Here is a 19659-nt window from a genome sequence, read left to right as displayed (position 1 = left end):
GGAGGACAGCAGCACAATGCCTGGCACAGGTGAGGAAACTATGACTTCAGCTGAGATGGGCTTGTGGTGTCTGCACTGCACACTCACCTGACCAACAGCTCTCCATAGCACATCAGACACAGAGCATCCTTTGGCTTCCTTTCCTCTACGTGGGGTGCTGCTGGATGGTCACAGAGCATGTGGGCATGATCAGACAGCAAAAAGGGTCAGCAGGAGAACTGTGCTTTCGAGACTTCTGTGAGCTATGTGCCATGGCCAAGAGCTCAGTTTCAAGCTCTATTAAGCTTTCTTTTCAGCTGCTTTGTAATAAAGGTCATGTTTTTGAAGACAGTGGCTATGCAACACAAATACTTGTTGCACAGACAGTGCTCAAAGCTTCTGCTGATTGCTTCACCTTTGGGATGCTTTCTGGAGGAGGAGAAATAAGCATGTATATAGATACTTACACACACACACACACACATATATGTATGTGTACATATGCTACAAGGATGTGATATTGAACTTCACCATCCTGAGGACAGACCCCTTCAGACCTGCCCAGGCATCCTCTTTAGATTCCTCTGGCAATATCCTCCCTCAGCACAGACCCAAACAAGACCACCTGCCCTCCCTCAGCACAGCTCAGCAACACAGTACCGTACACTTAGGGAAAGTAGAAACAAAACCCACACACAGACATTCCTGGCTGTAAGAAAAACCATAGTCCTCAGCAATTAACATCCTAGGGACACAGTGATTCCATGCTATCATGCTCAATAACGTCTGATTATCCCATCCTTCTCTTCCTAGCCTCACTCAAGACCTTTGTAGAACCTTTTGGCAGTGAGTTTTGCACTGTGCTTACACTGTATTGGGTGCTCCACATCCCAGCACCCATCCAGCTGCTGGCCAGCCAGGTTTGGAGAAGCACTCTGATACCACAGAGGTGGGAAAGCAGCACAAACTCTGGGATAACTAATATTTAGAATACACTCTTTTTTAAATTCACGTTATGAACAAAAAGTACTGGAGTCCTTTGGCACGTGCTGGGAGATGCCACCATTTACCCAAATCACACATTCAGCTGTTGGCATAGCCAGGGAGCCCCTCTGCACACTGCTGCAGATAGCATCCAGTTCTCCAGGTAAATTCCTACACTGCAGGACAGGAACATAAGCTTTTATTATCCTTTCCAGCTTGAAATACCGACCACAGCTTTGCCCACGTACGCCAGGCAGAAGCCAAGGACTGCATTTCATCAAGGTCTGAAATAATCCTTTTACTCAAACAGGGTGAAAGCTCTCCATTTGTAATACAGGCATAGATTTAATGACAAAATGGATTTTCATCAGAAGTTTCCAAAGATTTCTAAAGGGCTTTGAGCATTAGAGAGTTAGAAATAAGCTAGAATTTTCATTTGGCCTTTTTAGCTATTTCTCACTCCTTCCCCTATCCCAGGCACACGATGATAATCATAGGATATATCACTTTCCCTTTGGAAAATACATGCCATTATGTAAGAGCCTGTGAATAAGGAGTTCAACACAACTCTATTTCATGAAAGTAATCTCCTGAAAATACAGCAAGTGGTAGAACAATAAAAAAGACACTGCCTAGCCAATCTCAAAACTCAGACGTGATTTAGCAATAACCAACGCAGCACTGCAGTGACCTTTTAAGCCATCCTGCAAAGAACTTCAGTGCCTAAAGAAAAGTGAGAGTGCAGATAAATGTAATCTTAGTGAGTTTCTATCGTGGCGATCGACACCATACAGATGTTCACATGGAGAAATGGCGATTTGGTGGAACGTCACTGAAAGTCCCACCATCTTCTAACATCCTAAAAGCTTTTCCAAGCAAAAAAGGCTCTTAAGCTGTCAGGTCAGCTGTTTCCTCCCCTATGAAGACAGGCTGAGGGAGCTGGGCTTGTTCAGCTTGGAGAAGAGAAGGCTGCGGGGTGACCTCACTGCAGCCTTTCAATACCTAAAAGAAGCCTATAAATAGGAGGGGAATCAACTCTCTGAAAGTGCAGACAATAGCAGGACAAGGGGAAATGGTTTTAAGTTGAGGGAGGGAAGATTGAGGATGGATGTCAGGGGGAAGTTCTTTACTATGAGAGTGATGAGGTGCTGGAACAGCTGCCCAGAGAGGCTGTGGATGCCCCGTCCATCCCTGGAGGTGTTCAAGGCCAGATTGGTGGGGCCCTGGGCAGCCTGGTCTAGTATTAGATATGCAGGTTGGCAGCCCTGCCTGCAGAGGGGGGTTGGAAGTTGATGATCCTTGAGATCCCTTCCAACGCAAGCCATTCTACGATTCTAGGTACTGGATATAATCCATTTCTGTCAGAACCACTAATGCCACCTGACATAATTCCTTTGGTAAAAGGGTCTCTCAAGACTGCTACTAAAAATCTTAATCATTCAATTTTTTTGTACCTTTTTTAACGAAGTCTTGCCAAGACTGCAAAATCCATCTGTGCTCTGAAGAAGCATCCAGCAGTCGTGCCCTCCCACACGCTCTTCTGAACAGTGATTTACGATGTGGGTTTAACCGCAGTGTGGTCAACTCCAGCTTTCCTCCCCGACGTCATGTAATGCAGACTAAAACAAGTGGGTTTCAATATAGGAATGCAAGACAGAAGTCGAACATCCACAGCCTCCTTGGGCATCCTGTTGAAGTGCATCACCACCCTCTGTGTGAAAAGCTTCCTTTCAAATCAGCCCTAAAACAAAACCAACAGATATGTTCAGAAGCTTGAGGAGAAGAAGGATGGACACAGTGTGGCTGTGGTGGCTACCAGCTACTTTTGAGATCCACGACACACGTGATACAGCACAGATGCTAAAATTATCTTATTAAAGTGGATTAACAAAGCAGATTTCTAAGGGGAAGCCAATAAAAAGGCGTTCAGCCGGGCTTAATGCTGGACTGAATCATTACACAGGTTTATTAACAAACTGAGGGAAACGTGTTCCTTTCAAGAAAAGCTTTAGTGCAGAAATGTCCCTGGAGCACTGGGCTCACTGCCTCTCCTAGATCACAAACAGAGCCATCCCACCCCACCGCAACTGGCACCAATAGAGTTGGATTTCCACAGGCAAAGAGCACGGGGTGGAACAGGAGAGGGTGAAAATGCCCTCAGCAGCACAGAGCAGCCCACTGAGCGAGGTGGGTTCAGGATTACGTGCAGTGCCATACTTGGGAAACACAGCCCAAAGCAGTTCCAACCTAAGCAAAAACAATCCTGAAGCCAAGAAGTGGCGGGGCGCATGGAGAACTCCTGATGATGCACTGCCAAATTAAATGTGGATCAAAGCAAATTTCTCTAACAGTGGGATACAGTCGTGAAGAATATTCATTTTTTTTTTTTTAAATGAGAGCGTTCTCTGGATGCAGTTCATTAAAAACCCGGCATGCAGACAGCCTACAGACATTTCCCATCATAGAGAGTTCCAGCTGCACCTTGCAGAAGTGCCTGAACAGCATAGCATTGGCCAGTATTTACACAGTGCCTGATTAAAACCTGAAAACCCAAAACGTTCAGCTCGGTTTTAATATTCAGCATACTACTGCTGATCATCTAGAAACAACATATACATATACCCATGGGTTGATGAAAGTCAAATGGTGGTCACATATGCAGTGAATGAACACTGGATGTCAACAGTGAAAGATTTTACAGTCAAATTTTTATATGTATTTTTTAAGTCTGCTGTTGGAGAACAGGCAGAGTGTATAGCCATGCTTATAACTTTAGGAAGCCAATGGTTCCATGGCAAAAAGGAGGGGAGTGGCCTGGAGGCACCTTGGGCCCCATCTCATTGGGCATGTGCTGTTACATGGGATTTCTCCAGTTGTACAGGCATCTCTGCCTTGGTCAATGTACAGCAGAGCCTGCGATGCACGGCACGTGAAGTGAACTTCAGCATCACATCACTGCATCCACCATGAATACAAACATCCAGGATGGCCACACAACACGAGCCCTTTCTGACATGTTTGATCCCAAAAGAAAAAGGATAATGAGCCTCTTGCATATATAAAGGCAATGACGCACCTAAAGAGAGATTCAATGTCTGCAGAAATCTTGGCTTAGGATTTGAACAAGGGAAGCAAGGCTCCTCTGGGGTGCATCAGTTCAGTGTGAGGAGCTGTGAAGCTGAAGGCCACAGCACTAACAGGTAATGAGCCACAGGCAGACAGCAGTTAGCCAGCTGAGAGCTGTGTTAGTCAATGCAGCAGAGACTGAAATATCACTGAAATAAATACACGAGCACTTATTTTGTGTGTGTGTGTGTGCTTGTATATGGTATCTAGCACAAGACAGGGTGCATTGTCTCTTTCAAGAAACTAACAAATGCAATTGCCAATGTAATGCAAATGTCTTGGTGGTGTTAATGTGTTAAATGTGATCTACTTTAATGTACTGTAAAGGCAATTGATGCTAATGCAGCTTTCTTGCATAGATTAGAGGAATCAAACTCTATTTTTCAAGACTGGAAGTGGTGATACAAGGCTGAGTGCTGCAAGCTTAATGTTGGTTGACTGCAAAATATTTTTAAAGGCTGAGGTACAAAACTTCAGCTGATGAAGATTACAAGCAGGTAGCTAAGTGAAGCAGCTTTCATGGTTCAGAGAGCCATCCAAATTAAAGACTCATTTATTTAGCTGGGTTCTCCTCATTCTAACTGCTATGAACGTCAGCAATACTCATTTATGAATGGCAGGATGGTATTTATAAATGACAATAATAGCAGTTTTCCCTTCCATCATGCCCTGGTCTGGGATGGGAGTAGGCCATTCCTGCAGAGCACATGCCCATTCTCCTCTCTCTCCCTGCACGCTTGCTGCACTACCCGCTCTCATCCAACAGACTTGGGTTCCCAGGGACACCCAGCCCTTAATGAAGAGAACATCAGGTTCCATGCCAGGAGGCCAAAGGTTCCTGCACACAAAGCACTGAGATGGTCAATTAGCTGTACAGGGGAGTGGACGAGGCGGATAATTGAATTACCTGGGGTCACACTGCTAACACAGCACACCACACTTCACCAGCTACCCAGAAAAATTAATCCTGATTCCTTACTTAAGCAGAGTTAAAAGAAAATAAAATGTGGCACAACGTTCATTGCATGAGCATAAGCAGCTCTGTGGCACAAAGCTTGTGAGCTGGGGGATTTTGTTTTGTAATGTCTTTTTAACTGGAAGAGGTTTACACATCTATTTACAAATGAGTTCTAAATCCATCAATAAGGGAAATAAATTAAGAAACAATATAATTATTTCTTTGCCTCGTCTCATATCGCCTGCTCAATTGTTGGCAGGAACATGAAAGCTCAGCGCCTGGAAACAGCAACCAAACAGCAAGGACTGCTCAAGCACAGAACTGAGAAACAACAACTACGCCACCTGAGGCCAGAAGTAGAAAAGCAAGGTTTTTTGTTCTCTGTATATCTGCATTTCCTTATGCCACCCATAGAGCAACGCTCCTAAAATCCTTTCTAGAAGGTAAACATTTTGTGCTGGAAAAGTCCTGAGAGCACATCCATCTGCCACCATGGGCATCCACTCCCTACAGCAGCAATGCCAACTTCCAGCAGACTGCAGTGATCCCTTATTGCCATCAGCAAACCCACAGCTCGAAAAAGGGAGAAGAACGAATCGTACCTCCTGGACTTTGGGCCCTGGTCACACCTTGTCTGGTGCATGGCAACACTCTGGAAGGGTCATACGAACAAAAAGAGCACACGTGCTGTGTGATAGCAAAGTACAGGCTTCACTGAGGGGAGATCGTGTTCAGCCATACAGACAGCATCCACCTGCTTTGTGCTGTGCTGACAAATGAGAACACTTCCTCTCTGGCTTCTTCAGAAAGTGTACATCTCAATATTTATGGATAGCTTTACTTGTGGAAAGCAAGGGGCTCTGCTTCCTTGCCACTGCTATAGATACAGACGAAAAAAGTTCTGTTAATTTCCATATATCAAGCAACTCAAGGTACTCTAGTGTGATGAATAAGTCCTCAGTGTTAGACAGGTGAACAAAATCTCCCTAAAGTAAAAAAATAATATTTTTGAGACTTCAGGTAACCAGTAATGTCAAATTCTGATAGGGCCCCTACTTCATGTAATGAATTTTGACATCAAAATGCGAAGATTGATTTCCTAACCTAAAACTACAAGGTACCCAATATTAATAATTAACTAAAACAAGGTTCATTAAAATGCAACCCAAGAAAAAGGACCTTGAGAATCAGAAAAACGTGCACCTAGAACAGAAAAAAAAAAACTTTTCTGTTTAAGTTACATGGCTCTCTTTAACCGAAAAACACTTTGATCAAACTTTCATTAAAGCGGGATTCAATAAAGTTATCAAAACGTATCCTCTGAGTCCAGAACTGGTGCACAGAATTTGTTCTTCATTGGTGCCAGTGAACAGAGCTGCTTTAGCCCCACGGTCCCATAGAAGAGCTCACAGAAGGGACCAGCGCGAGGTGAGTGCTGTCCCGTTGCACGGGAACATGAGCAGCATTGGTATGAGCTGCTGCTTTGCGAGCAGCACGCCCCATTACACACCTGGGAAGCAACAGGTAATCATCAGCTTGCATGATCAAAGCTGTCAGCTCTGACTTTTCTCAGCAATTTGTAATCATTAAGCAAATCTTTCAGCTCGCAGGCAAGGCAAACGGTGCCGCGATTCTTCAGTGGAGAGCCAAATTCAAGCAGAAGAGAGAAATGAAACTTTTCCACTGTCGCACCAAGAATTTCTGTCACCCAAAACAAAGCTCTGCTTCATAGTCTTCCAACTTAGAAGCAGCTCACATCTTGCCTGTAACAGTTTCTGCCCCAACATTTGCATTATTACGTTTAGCATGAGAAGCCACAATGAAATACCAACATCAAACCAGCAAGGAGTTTATGAGGAAAAATTACTTTAGGCTGTTGACTTGAAGCTTCGAGGGAGGCTTGTCAAGTTTGTTTTCAGATTACACAAAAAGAAAGAATTTTTAAAGCTAATATTCAATTGTAATGCTAATGAAGTGGTGGGAGGGTCCTTCTGCTGCTGCCCAGAGCAGAAGTGAAGCAGCAGCAGTGCACTGATCCCAAGGCATGCGCACAGCTCTCCGTGCACACATGCAATGCAAAGCCCAGGGCTCCTGCTGGCCTAGAAACAGCCTGCATTTGCATACACAGCTCATGGAAACCAACTCAAACGTGCTAGCAGTAGCACCCACTCTTTATATAAAGCTTCACGTTGATTCAGTGTTAAACTCAAGATGAAAAATGGAAGAAAGTTTACAGGGGGAGCTGAGATGTCATCTTCAGTCTTACTGCAAAGAGCAAAGCAGAGTACCTCCATCTACAACAGCTTCCTTATGGTCTGACACACCAGAGAAAACACACTTTTCTGAGCAGAAACCCTCCCTCATGGGGAAGATGGGCCCAGAGCAGAACCCATCGCACCACAAACCATGTGCAGCTAAAGCATTGGGGCTGCCTGTGCTCTGCCAAGAGCTCTTCATCTCTCATTAGCTCAAGCTATCTCTGCATCCTGGATGCATTCAAGGCCAGGCTGGGTGTGATTCTGGGCAGCTTGGTCTAGTAGTTGCTGACCCTGACCGTGGCAGGGGGGTTGAAACTTGATGATCTTTGAGGTCCTTTTCTACCCAGGCCATTCTGTGATTCTATGATTCTATGAATTCCATGTAAAATGGGGAAGAACTTCCTTTGTAATAGTTACCCCCACCAGGAAGGCCATGGGCTTTGTAGTGGTACAGTAACCTCGCAGACCCCTATAGCACACCTCTAAGACTTTAAGGTATACACTGACCTTAGCTAACTCTGCCTCAACGCTGTTGACTTTTTTGCAAAACAAGAACAAACTTCTGATCTCAGCAGCTCTCTGGTCCAAAGCAGAAATCAGGGGATGCTTTGCTTTTGGGGAAAGCTTTGTTCAAGTTTATTTTCAGGTCAGTGGTACCTGAGGAAGGCAGGTGAAGGTGTCCCTCCTCCCCACATAGAAGAGATCTGCAATGCAAGATCGTTCAGCAGCTGGGGGATGGTCTCACTCATCCTCAATGAGCATTGAACTGCAGATGCTTATTGTGCAAGGATAATTCAGCAGCAAGCCATGAATGCCTGAATTGCAGCCATTCATGTTTGGCCAGTTTTCAGCAATACCTGCAAAAAAAGCTGAGCTTTGAAACGGGGACTGCTGTGGGATGGCTGCACCCAAATTATTTTGCTATATGGGTGAAGGTGGTCTTAAATATTCTCCTGCCATGTTACATTCTTATTTTCACCTAAGAAGAACCATATCCCAAGTCAAAGGAAAGATAAGATCTCAAAAGCACATAAGTATCTATGTGATATGAGCACACCCATGCAGCACAGGCATACACAAGCCTGTGCCCATCAAAAAAAAGCAAACAAACAGGAGAGAGGGGTAGAGAACGATGGAATCATAGAGTCAATAGGGTTGGAAAAACCCACTAAGATCCCCAGGTCCAGCTCCCACCCATCCCCACCATGCCCACTGACCACATCCCTCAGTGCCACACAAACCCTTCTCTCGAACACCTCCAGCAGATGGGGCAGCCCCTGCTTGGCTGGGATTTTGTCACCCAAAAGTCCTTGGAATATCTCCATCCACTGGATGTACAAGGATTTCTCCCTGTGCAGTAGATCGTGCAGCCTACCTTGCAGTAGGTCACGCACTATAGGGTGAGTAATGGTCTAAGTGTTCATTACCATAGAAAATAACTATATTACACCTAAGGCTTGACAGGAGAACTGGCATGCTCCAGCACCAATGCAGCTGAGGGCAGTGAAAAATCTGGCTTCTTTAGATTATACCACATGCTTGAGCACATTCAGTTGCTTTACAATAACATTGAGCAAACCCAAAAACCATTTCAGAATACCTAGATTTCAAGTTAGGTTAGACATTAATTTCACAGTAGTAATATGCACTTTTTCATTTAGACATGAATAAAAAAGGATTAGCCTGCTTAATGGGTGACCTTCTGTAATCTGAATTGAAATTAAATTTTAGACCAGCTTCACAATATTCTGAGCACAGTCATTTTTGTAGCAATATTTCTTCTAAGAGTCAAGTATGAGGGTCAACATTCAGAAAATGGATTTTCTTTAAAATTTAATTGCTTAAGAAAGCAGAGCAAAGTAAATTGCTAAGGTTAGCATTGTTTTCAGTGAGTTATCATCAGCTTCAAAGCATCTACCTTTAGAAGGGATGGCGAGAGCGTGTTGGCTGTGCGAGGACTTGGAGTGCAGGGAGAGATTTCCTTGCCATTCCAAAGCCACTGCAGCACAGTGGGAAAACATGCTGCCAAATCAAGCTGTAGCAGCATGGGGACACACATGGGATGAGTAAGGAAAAGGAGTAACCTAGTTACTATGCTTAAAGATCATAGAACCATAGAATGGTCTGTGTTGCAGAGGACCACAATGCTCATCCAGTTCCAACCCCCTGCTATGTGCAGGTCGCCAACCAGCAGCCCAGGCTGCCCAGAGCCACATCCAGCCTGGCCTTGAATGCCTGCAGGGATGGGGCATCCACAGCCTCCTTGGGCAACCTGTTCCAGTACGTTCAAAGATGTGAGATTGGAAGAGAAAAAAGGTACAGCATTGCACCTGGTAAAGTTGACTGCTTTTGAAGGCAAATGAGGATCAGGAAAAAATACATAACTATGAGAATCTTCTATTTTGTTAGTACACAAGCACTTCTTTCTGCAAAAAGTACGTGCAAGGATAAATGCCAACAGAAGCATGGACTTCCCTGAACTACAGTATGTGCATTTCCAATTTTTAGCTGTTTTCTTGGAGACTTTTAGTTTTTTTTTTCTTTTCTTTTTTTTTCTCTTGATGACACAAGAAACCAAGCTACCAAGTGCCACATCTCCAGCCCCACAGGAGGAGCCCAGCCTGTGCCACTGCCTGCCCAACTTGGCCCCCTTCCACCCCACAGACTTTGGACAGTGGTCACTAACGGGATTTATCTACACTTATTAAACATTTCCACAGCTGCTGCCCATCTCCATGACCCACCACACAACATGGGTGATGCAAACCCCAGTAACCAGGTGTGACAGTGAGCAGTGTGGTAATAAATGATGTAACAGCTTTGGGAATTGAAAGCCCAAATGCCAGCAGAAAGCATTGTTTGCTGGATCCCACAGTGAAGAGGCATGTAGTGCTCTCTCTGACTCATGCACTATTTATATGTTGGATGGCAAAATAAATATTGCAACAAATGATTTTTTTTTTCTACACTTTGTTCTCTCTGTCATACCTGCAGGTTTTATTTCTTCTTTTTCAAGAAACCCATAAAAGAGCCCACACAAATGAGCAATTAGACTTATCTCACCTGCCCCATTTAACATCACACTCTGATTGTTCTCACCACGAAACAGTTTGACTACATAAAACCTTGCAGCCAGGTGGATTTGTTTAGCTTATAACATAAAAATATGCATATAATGAGGAGGAGGTGATCACATTAAGAACCTGAAATCACTGCATGCTTTTCACACTTTTCCCTGGAATTATTCCCATTCCGTAAAATGAAGCAAATCTTGCCATCTGCCTGTAGAATCTTTTCATCTCAACCTGTGATAATCCAAAGCCACTCTCTTGGCTACTAGCCTGCAGAAACCTCGAGCTGCTACAGAAATCACAAACACCGGACAGAGCTAAAGAGAAGAAAGGTCCCTGTGGGTAGCAGCCCATCTCTAACGCCACCATCAGCTGCACATTACCACCCGCTTGCAGAGCAGCCCCACCACACTGCTACCAACCAGCAGGTGATGGTTCCTACACCCCAAAAAACCTATTCTGGTTTTACTTGCTGTACTAGAATGCATCAAGTGACTTTATATTGGAGGACATGAGACACTCCCGGCAGAGCAGGTCCCCAAGGGTGGCAAGGGCAGGGAAATCCCAAGAGGCAGCTTTGGGAAGATCCCTAACCTACATTTTGATGACTTCTAGAAAGCAATTGTAGAAAATGGGGGTGTTTTTCTTTGATTACCAACATCACTCTCCAATAGAAAATTACCTCTGTGTGAATTTAATTTTCTGCAGCTCCAGCAGTGAACCTGCTCCTGTAAGCTGGGCTCCTTGGAAGTGCTGGTGCTCAGCAAAACTCATCCTCCACTCTTCAGCAGGATGGCTTCACTTTGTTTGGAGCTCATTCCCTCTGTTTGGTGACTTCTTCACAAGGCTGAGTTATAGAAACAAACAAACAAACAAATTTATTCCACTATTCTTCACCCTGTCTTTCTTGTACTGGGAGCCCCAGACCTGGGCACAGTACTCCAGGTGGGGCCTCACCTGGGCAGAGTAGAAAGGGACGATCACCTCCTTCTCCATGCTGGCCACCTCTCTGCTGATGGAGACCAGGATATCACTGGCTTTCTGAGATGCAAGAGCACACTGATGGCTCATCTACAGTTTTTCATCCACCAGGATCCTGGAGGTGTTCAAGGCCAGGTTGGATGAGGTCCTGGGCAGCTTGGTCTATTATTAGATATGAAGACTGGCAGCCCTGGGGTTGGAGCTTCACGATCCTTGAGATCCCTTCCAACCCAAGCCATTCTGTGATTCTATGATCCTGCTCCTTCAGTGACGGATAGGCTTCTTTTCTCCAGCCTGGAGCACTTTTCCTGTCTTCTTTTCCCCATCCCCATCCTCCCATTTTAACATCTGCCTTTGTCTACTCTGCCTGCCTCCTCACTGAGAAGTACACTGAACTCACAGCTACAGCTATTCCTGGTCCCCCAGAGAGCCTTTATTCCTTTTACAACCCAGATTATTTCCTAGAACTGGAGTTGTTCCATTTCTTTCTTTCTTTTTTACACCATAAAAACGGAGGACTTCTTTATCTGAAAAAACCCCACAGATCTGATCCAAAGTTCTAATGATCAATTTACTGTAAAAACAAAAGGGAAAACATTCTGAACAGCTCTCTTTCACTGAAACCTTTTGCCTTATAATGGCATGATTTCATCTGTTGTATTATAGAAATCTGCTCACAATTATTAGACCTATTTCATATTTTAATGTAATTATGTTTGGCCTTTGCTCTAATAAATCCTTGAACCAAAACTGGAAGATAAGGAATTCAAATTCCCTACGCTTGCTAAAGATAAATGCTGAAAGAGAGGTGGAGTTGCTTAAATAGCTCCACTCAAAAATCAATACAAAATGCATTCATAAATTAACAATCACTCCAGACTAAAACATTTATTGCTGGAGGAACACTGCATAATTAAACTATGGCAATGAATAACAAATTAAAATTTTATTTTATTTTTGGGGCTCTTTTCAAAGCCCGTGACAAAAAATAATTTAAAAAAAAAAAAAAAATACCCTTTACTACATCTGACTTTACACTCAGAGGGTGGTGAGGCACTGGAGCAGGTTGCCCAAGGAGGCTGTGGATGCCCCATCCCTGCAGGCATTCAAGGCCAGGCTGGATGTGGCTCTGGGCAGCCTGGGCTGCTGGTTGGTGACCTGCACATAGCAGGGGGTTGGAAATGAGATGATCATTGTGGTCCTTTGCAACACAGACCATTCTGTGATTATGATCCTTGTAAGATTACGTGCATTACTTGGTCATGCTCCAGCTAAGTGATTCTGACTGGAGCTGTGACAAACTTTGAAAACATGCAGGGTTGGGTAATGGGCAAAGTCAATTAAAAAAAAAAAAAAAGAAGAAGAAGGAGAAATATAGCATTTGTAATCCAAAAATGGAAAATTCAGGTTGGTTCAAGCACTCAAACCATACTTAGCTGTGTGGATCATGGCCCCGCAGGACCATGAAGTACTGGGACCACTTCAGTTGTGCTGTGCTCTGTGTTTCAGCAAGTCTCACTTGCTCCCTTAGGACGCTGAGAGAAACATCTCAAAACGCTGAAGTTTCTTTTTCCCCCCTTACTTTCTCAGGTTTCAAACACCTGTTTACATATAAGATTGTTTCAGTGTAGAGGAGGAAGCAAAGGAAACGCACTTGGGATGGTTACTGTTTCCTCTTCAGAAGTGGTAAATGGATAGGAAGGAGCAGGGCACCAGATCTAGTTCTATTTCTTTTCTCATTTCATGTTCCATTTTGCCTCCCTTGGACAAAATCACCTCTGGCTGTTCAGCATGGTGTGTCACTGATTAACCGGAATAATTAAAACAAGTGATATGATATGCTAGTTGCAGCACTCACATCATATGGGCACCTTTGGCCTTCCAGCAGGGATTGCTGCCTCCCCAGGTAACAATTGCTTTGTGTAAAATGATGCAGGAGAGAGGGAGAAAGGTGGGGGGGGAAGGAGAGTTAACTTCAATGCGTAATCAAAGGATTCCTATTTAATGTGCTGGCTATTCTGCTGATTTCCCTTAGCAAACCATGAGCAAAACATCTTCCCTTCAAACACCAGTCTTTTTCCTTACATCTACCATCAGTCATGCAGCCACACTGAATGGTCAATCAGAATTCAACTTAAATAAATCCTTTCTATTTGCAGACCCGCTGTGGAGCTACAGTACTGGAGTTTGCTCTTTTAAGACATTTGGTAGTTAGGCATTCTGCATAGAAAAGGAAGTTACTGATTTAGATGTTTTTGGATTCAGATGCATAAAAAATGGGAATAACACCATTTTTTTAGCGTTAAGAAAATATCAGTAAAGGACATAATGTCTACATTGTGAAGGTCACACTTAAGAGCATCATTAGCAGATCATTAGACCTTTACCACATAGGTCATTTCACTGAATACAATTTCCTTCAGAATTAAGTAGGTTTTTTTTTTCTTCCCCCCCCCTCCCCCCCCCAGTACTTAAAAACACAATTTCAGCAGGGAAATAAAAGATAACAAAGAAGGCAGGACATCTCCTTTGTGGCTTGCTGGGGGGAAAGAAAGTGCTAACATTTGTCCATTTGTCTTTTGCAGCAGATTCAGCAGGGTTACACAGATTATTTTAGGGTTGCTCTCTTTATGTGTAATGTTAACTCTCAGTGAGGGGGGGATCATTGGGAATTCTCTTCTTCAAACCAGAGCACAAAGCTCATCGATAGGCTTGGCAAAGCCTGAACAAGGAGCAACAACATTTGTGTAATCGTCTATCAGTGTTTAATGACCACAAGCCAGGGAACAATTTTGGTGCATCCTAAAAGTCACCCCAACCTCCACAGCTGTCCACTCTACCCACCAGGAAGGAAATGAAGAGAAGTAATTAGCAGAAAATAAGACATTTTCAGGCTGTTTCTACTCACCCCCACATAACTGCCTGTAACCAATCCTGCAAGCACATTTCCTGAGACTGGACAGACCCAATGTAGCTGTTTTGTTCCTACTTATCCCTGTGGAGGCACTGGACTCAAGTGAAATCCTTGTGGTGCTTTTGCACTTATTACATTCGATGAGATTTTCAAAGATTCATGGATTTGGGGCCCAAAAGAGACTGCAGTGGTTTACTCCACTCATGCATCTCATAGACTGTAAGTTTCATCAAGTGATTCCTACATGAGGGCCTTAATTTATAGCAGAGTAAGAACATATTTTAAAGAAAGAAATTGAAGTTCTCTATAAAAAGGTTGATTCTTTCATGTAGGATGAATGACAAGTGGGACCCAACAGCATAAATACATATAGTACTTTTTTGATACCAAATACTTCTCAGAATACGTTTTTCCTTACACATTAATTTTGCTCATTTTAAGGTTAGAAGTATAGTGCAAGTACAGCCCTGGGAAAGGGAATTCCACCTGTCAATATTCAACTGCTTCTTTCCTCCTAATCATTCTAGAAAGAGCAACACATAGTTGCCATTGAGCATTAGCAAAACAGACAGTGAAGCTGTTAGTCCTGAAAAATAATTCCTTTCTATTTACATAGTTTTTCTTGAGGTTTTACAGGCAATTAGCCAAATAAGCAACTTATTCTCTTCGAGTGCATGTGAGGGAATGTATTTTATCTATAATCATTTAGAGGTACTGAAACCAAACAGCACTCTGGACCATATTAACCAGTACATGCTGAGATGATGTAATTAGAGTGGGAAGATGGTTTGCAAAGACACAGGAGGCTCATCACTATAATTGTCAAATATTATCAAAGGAAGTCCAAGGAACAAATCACCAGTCGAACCCAAAGAGAAAGGGCCTTGGGAAAGGAAGGAAAATTGTGGTTCCTACCTGGTGACACCCAGACAGGGGGAACACCCATGCTACCACTTTAGGGGCTGTAGGTACATAATTAGGCCTTATTTGGAAAAGAAGGAGTCTCAATTCTCTAAAAGCCTCTGGCAAGAATAAGGAGATGGACTAAAAAATGTCTAGAGACTAAGAACCCCCTTCCTTTTTTTCTCAGATGCAAAATAGCACCTTTTTAGGGACAAAGACAAAAGGTCTCCATTATACACTGGAGCTCATCACATGATATCTGTCATTCATTACTTATTTAGATTGAACTGAGGCTGAGTAGGCTTTTTGCACTTATCTTTCCATAAGAAAAATGCAGCAATTCTTGGGGAGCAAGTCTTGAAACAGAAAAAAGAGAATTTAAAAAAAAAAAAGAGAGAAAGAGAGATAGAAATGCATTTCTTTTCCCCTCTACCAGGGGCCATGTGCAATTTCCAAACTCACGGACAACAGGATATTGTAACATCCCTGCAAAGCCAGGGATCCATGGGAGACCTGCAGTGACATCCCAAAGCAGCAGATGTGGTGGAGGTTGAGATGGAGGGGATGCTCTGCCCAGCAATGCCTCGTGCAACACAGCCACCTGAGGCCAACCACGTGGAAACACTGATGGCCCAACAGCACCCACAAGGATAACAACCAGTAGAGCTCCCTGCTGGGCCACAGTGGTGTCTGATTCAATAGGAGGCCAACATCTAAATTCTTCAAGAAAATACTCATATTAGAAGCGACTGCCATAATCATTGTGTGCCAGCAAAACCAGCCACTATGGATACCTTCCACATTTCTGCTAGATGCATGTCAGAGGAAAATGAAAAGTTACCATGACACACTGCCTCACCACTTCATGACATTTCCCTGACTTGGCCACTGCTAATAGAAAATTTACTAAAATGAGAAGTAGTCTTCTATAAGCGGACATTTTTTTCACACTGAGACTGCAGATGCTTGCAGTTCCTACCTCATGCTTTCTGCATGTCTTCCTTAATAACTACACTTATACCAGAAGCAAAACAAACCTTTAGAATATTTGGTTTTCAATCTGCTGCCAATTCTCTTTAAAATAAACATACAGGTCAGTAGGCTAAAGGGAAATATTACATTTGAGCTCTTTTGGGAATGACTTTTTTTTACCCAATCCAACCCCAGCCCATCCTCACCATGCCCACTGATGTCCCTCAGTGCCACATTTACTTTTTTCTTGAAAACATCGCATCTGCAGAGACCACGGATTCCTGAGGATGCCCCATCTCACATAAGAAACACTCAACTTGAAATAACTGTTAAAATTCATGCATTTTCAAACAGAGCAGCAGTGACAACACACACCAGAAAAGATACAGAGAACTTTCCAAATGCGTGACAATGGGAAGTTAATAAAGTGCTTTCCAAAGAAATGTCTTTTAACACCAACTGGATGGCTGCATTTTCACAGGTAGAAATACAGTTAGTTCAACTGAGCTGACGTGGAACTATCAGGAAAAATAAAAGAGCTTCTTGCCAGAATCAATCAGAAAGTCTTAAAGAGAACATAAGAAAAGCCAAGCGAGTGTGCTCACCAATTCAAAAGTTTGAAAGAAGATGGAAAAACGTAATTCAATAGTGCAATAAAAGAGCACCAAACAATCAAAAAGCTGTGTAAAAACAGGGACTGGAATTTTAAAAGAGTCAAATCAGAAATAACCGCTGAGAAAGTAACTCAATAACGACAACACGATTGAAAAATATTCACAGCGGTAGAACTGAAGGTTTTATGAATGAGCTCAGCGTATGTGAATAGCTGGGGTTTGATGGAACATTTCCTTCTGAAGAAACAAAAAGTGCAAGGAAGAATAAGGCTGACAGTGAGATAACAGAGGGGTTGAGATGGATTTCAATAGGATATGGGAGGTGTGCCTGAAGTGAAGTGGTTTGAAGTGCAAAGAGGAAAAATGAATGTACACGTTAAGTCATTTGGGGCATTAACAGATTACCAGCAGTGTAACTGTTTGCCACTGCTTTAACATTCTAAAATGCAGGAAAATATATAGGAATGAGAAAATGGAAGATTATTAAACACATAGTTCTTTCTTCCTGGGTGATGCTGAGCCAGTTAGTGGTTCCTGAGTCCTGCTTTCCCTGCTCTGCAGTCTTTCTTCAGTATTTCCATCTCCTCCGTGGGCCTGGCACTCAAGGATTTCCCACCCACTGACTGCGATCACAGAATCACACAAAACCACAGAGTGGCCTGGGTTGAAAGGGACCTCAAGGATCATGAAGCTCCAACCCCCCATTCTGCATGCAGGGCCACCAACCTCCTCATTTCATAGCAGCCCAAGCTGCCCAGGGCCCCATCCAACGTGGCCTTGAACACCTCCATGGATGGACGGGGCATCCACAGCCTCTCTGGGCAGCTGTTCCAGCACCTCACCACTCTCATAGCAAAGAACTTCCCCCTGACATCCAACCTCAATCTTCTCTCCCTCAACTTAGAACCATTTCCTCTTGTCCTGCCATTATTTACCCTTTCAAAGTTTTGACTCCCCTCCTGTTTATAGGCTCTCTGTAGGTACTGAATGGCTGCAATGAGGTCACCCCACAGCAATGCAGTGGCTGAGAGGGGCCTGAGTCTGAACCAGCTCTGAGCACAGAGGGGACTTGTGTTTACCATGGCTCACTGCAGTGCAGCACAGAAACTGCTGGGGAAAGGTACAGAACTGAACATTACAAAAGGTTGGCTTGAAAGTTGCAGTTAGGAGATGTAAACTCACAAACACTTCACATTTACTTGGAAAATCTGAACATACAGGTGTGACCCTAGCTCAAGGCATAGCCCCCAGCTGGAGTCCTGCTGAGATGCTTCCCAGCATCAGAGGCTCTCTAGAGAAGCCAAAGCTGTGCTGCACACGAGGCAGAAAGTCACCTGTGTCAGAATAAATGGCTGCAAACACTGGCTCTGTTGTACAAAATTGCACAAAGCTCCAGAAAATCCATTCTCCTATGGAGCACCATGATTAGGAACACTATCTTTTGCATGTTGATCACTTAATAGAATAATATTTTTTTCCGATATGCAATTAATGAAGCTTCATAAGAACAGAACAACCTACTGCAAGTTACACTGATGTAGTTTCGTACAGATGTGTAGAAAGGCAACACGTAATTGTAGAGTCACAGCATCAATGCATGGTTGGGTTGGAAGGGACCTGAAAGCCCACAGTACTGTCAGAAATAACAAGAAATACACTCTGCACTGAAAGTTCCACTGAATTTGGCTAAGAGATGCACAGCTGAAATGAAGATGTTAAAACCATGAAGCACACCACAGACAGAACAGAAGACATAGACATAGAAGAGTGCCATACACACAAAACATCTCCTCTGTCCAATTTTGTTTTGCAATGCAGGATACCTGAAAGGCTGGCAACACCACTCGTTTCATTCATGGAGAAGCTGTCTGGTTTGAGGTCGCTGTAGAATCACCAAGGGTGGAACAGACCTATAAGATCATCCAGTCGAAAGATGCAGTGTTGTGATCAAAGAACTGCATTTTCCAGGCACGCACACCAGCTCAGGGCTCACTGCCTTGCAAGCATGGATTAGAGCAGAAAGTTTTGCATTTAGAACAATGAAAATCTTGTTATCTTACCTTAAGGCAAGTCTCCATTGTTAAATTTAATTTCTCATCAGTAAATGCAATTATTTAATTCAATTCCTGATTCTTCATAGAAGTCGTTTCCTATGCCATTATAGACTCAATCTCCAGTATCTGAGCCTCAACAAGATTACAGGCTGTAAACACAATCCCTGCAAACAGATGGATATCACACACAGATGAAGAAACACAAAGCAGCATTCATGGCTACATCAACACTCAGTGCCCATCATTCCAAAAAAGGCAAATAATAAAATTGCTGCTTATTATTCCTTATCACAATGAAGGAAAATCTCCAACCGTACCCTCTTTAATTCACCAATGCTTGGGGTGGTCCATTCAAGAGAGTGAATTAACTTAAATATTAACTCAAATATATCCCTCTCAGAATTATCAGGAAGTTAGTTGACAGGGAGTAAACTCTGGAAATCACTCTCTGGACTGGGAAATTACTGTTATAAATGGCTGCACTGCTTTTAAGTAACCGACTGTGCTGTGGTTCTGACAGCTATGAGATGATTTCTCTGAGTCCATCTCTATGCAAGAATGTCACTAAGAATCATAGAATGGCCTGGGTTGCTAAGGACCACAATGCTCATCCAGTTCCAACCCCCTGCTATGTGCAGGTCACCAACCAGCAGCCCAGGCTGCCCAGAGCCACATCCAGCCTGGCCTTGAATGCCTGCAGGGATGGGGCATCCACAGCCTCCTTGGGCAACCTGTTCCACTGCCTCACCACCCTCTGGCTGAAAAACTTCCTCCTAAAAGCAGAGGCAAAGTCTGTGCTTCCCACCTCAGCAGCAGGCAGCCCTGCACAGCACAGCTGGGCTGAC

General features: G+C 43.6%; 1 long non-coding RNA gene across 1 annotated transcript; it reads right to left on the bottom strand.

Moving 5' to 3' along the window:
* Nucleotides 1-5682: 5682 nt before the first annotated feature.
* Nucleotides 5683-19309, bottom strand: LOC149917138 (uncharacterized). The gene is made up of 3 exons (XR_016468605.1): nucleotides 19132-19309; nucleotides 18821-18978; nucleotides 5683-5924 (listed from the first exon to the last, which is right to left on the bottom strand). It is a non-coding gene; the product is annotated as an uncharacterized LOC149917138 (long non-coding RNA).
* Nucleotides 19310-19659: the final 350 nt, after the last annotated feature.

The sequence above is a fragment of the Phasianus colchicus genome, chromosome 8 (genome assembly GCF_987193195.1).
Source record: "Phasianus colchicus chromosome 8, bPhaCol1.hap1.1, whole genome shotgun sequence".
Classification (NCBI taxonomy): Eukaryota; Metazoa; Chordata; class Aves; order Galliformes; family Phasianidae; genus Phasianus; species Phasianus colchicus.
The sequence above is the reverse complement of the archived record's forward strand: the minus strand, read 5'-3'. Positions and strand labels throughout refer to the sequence as shown.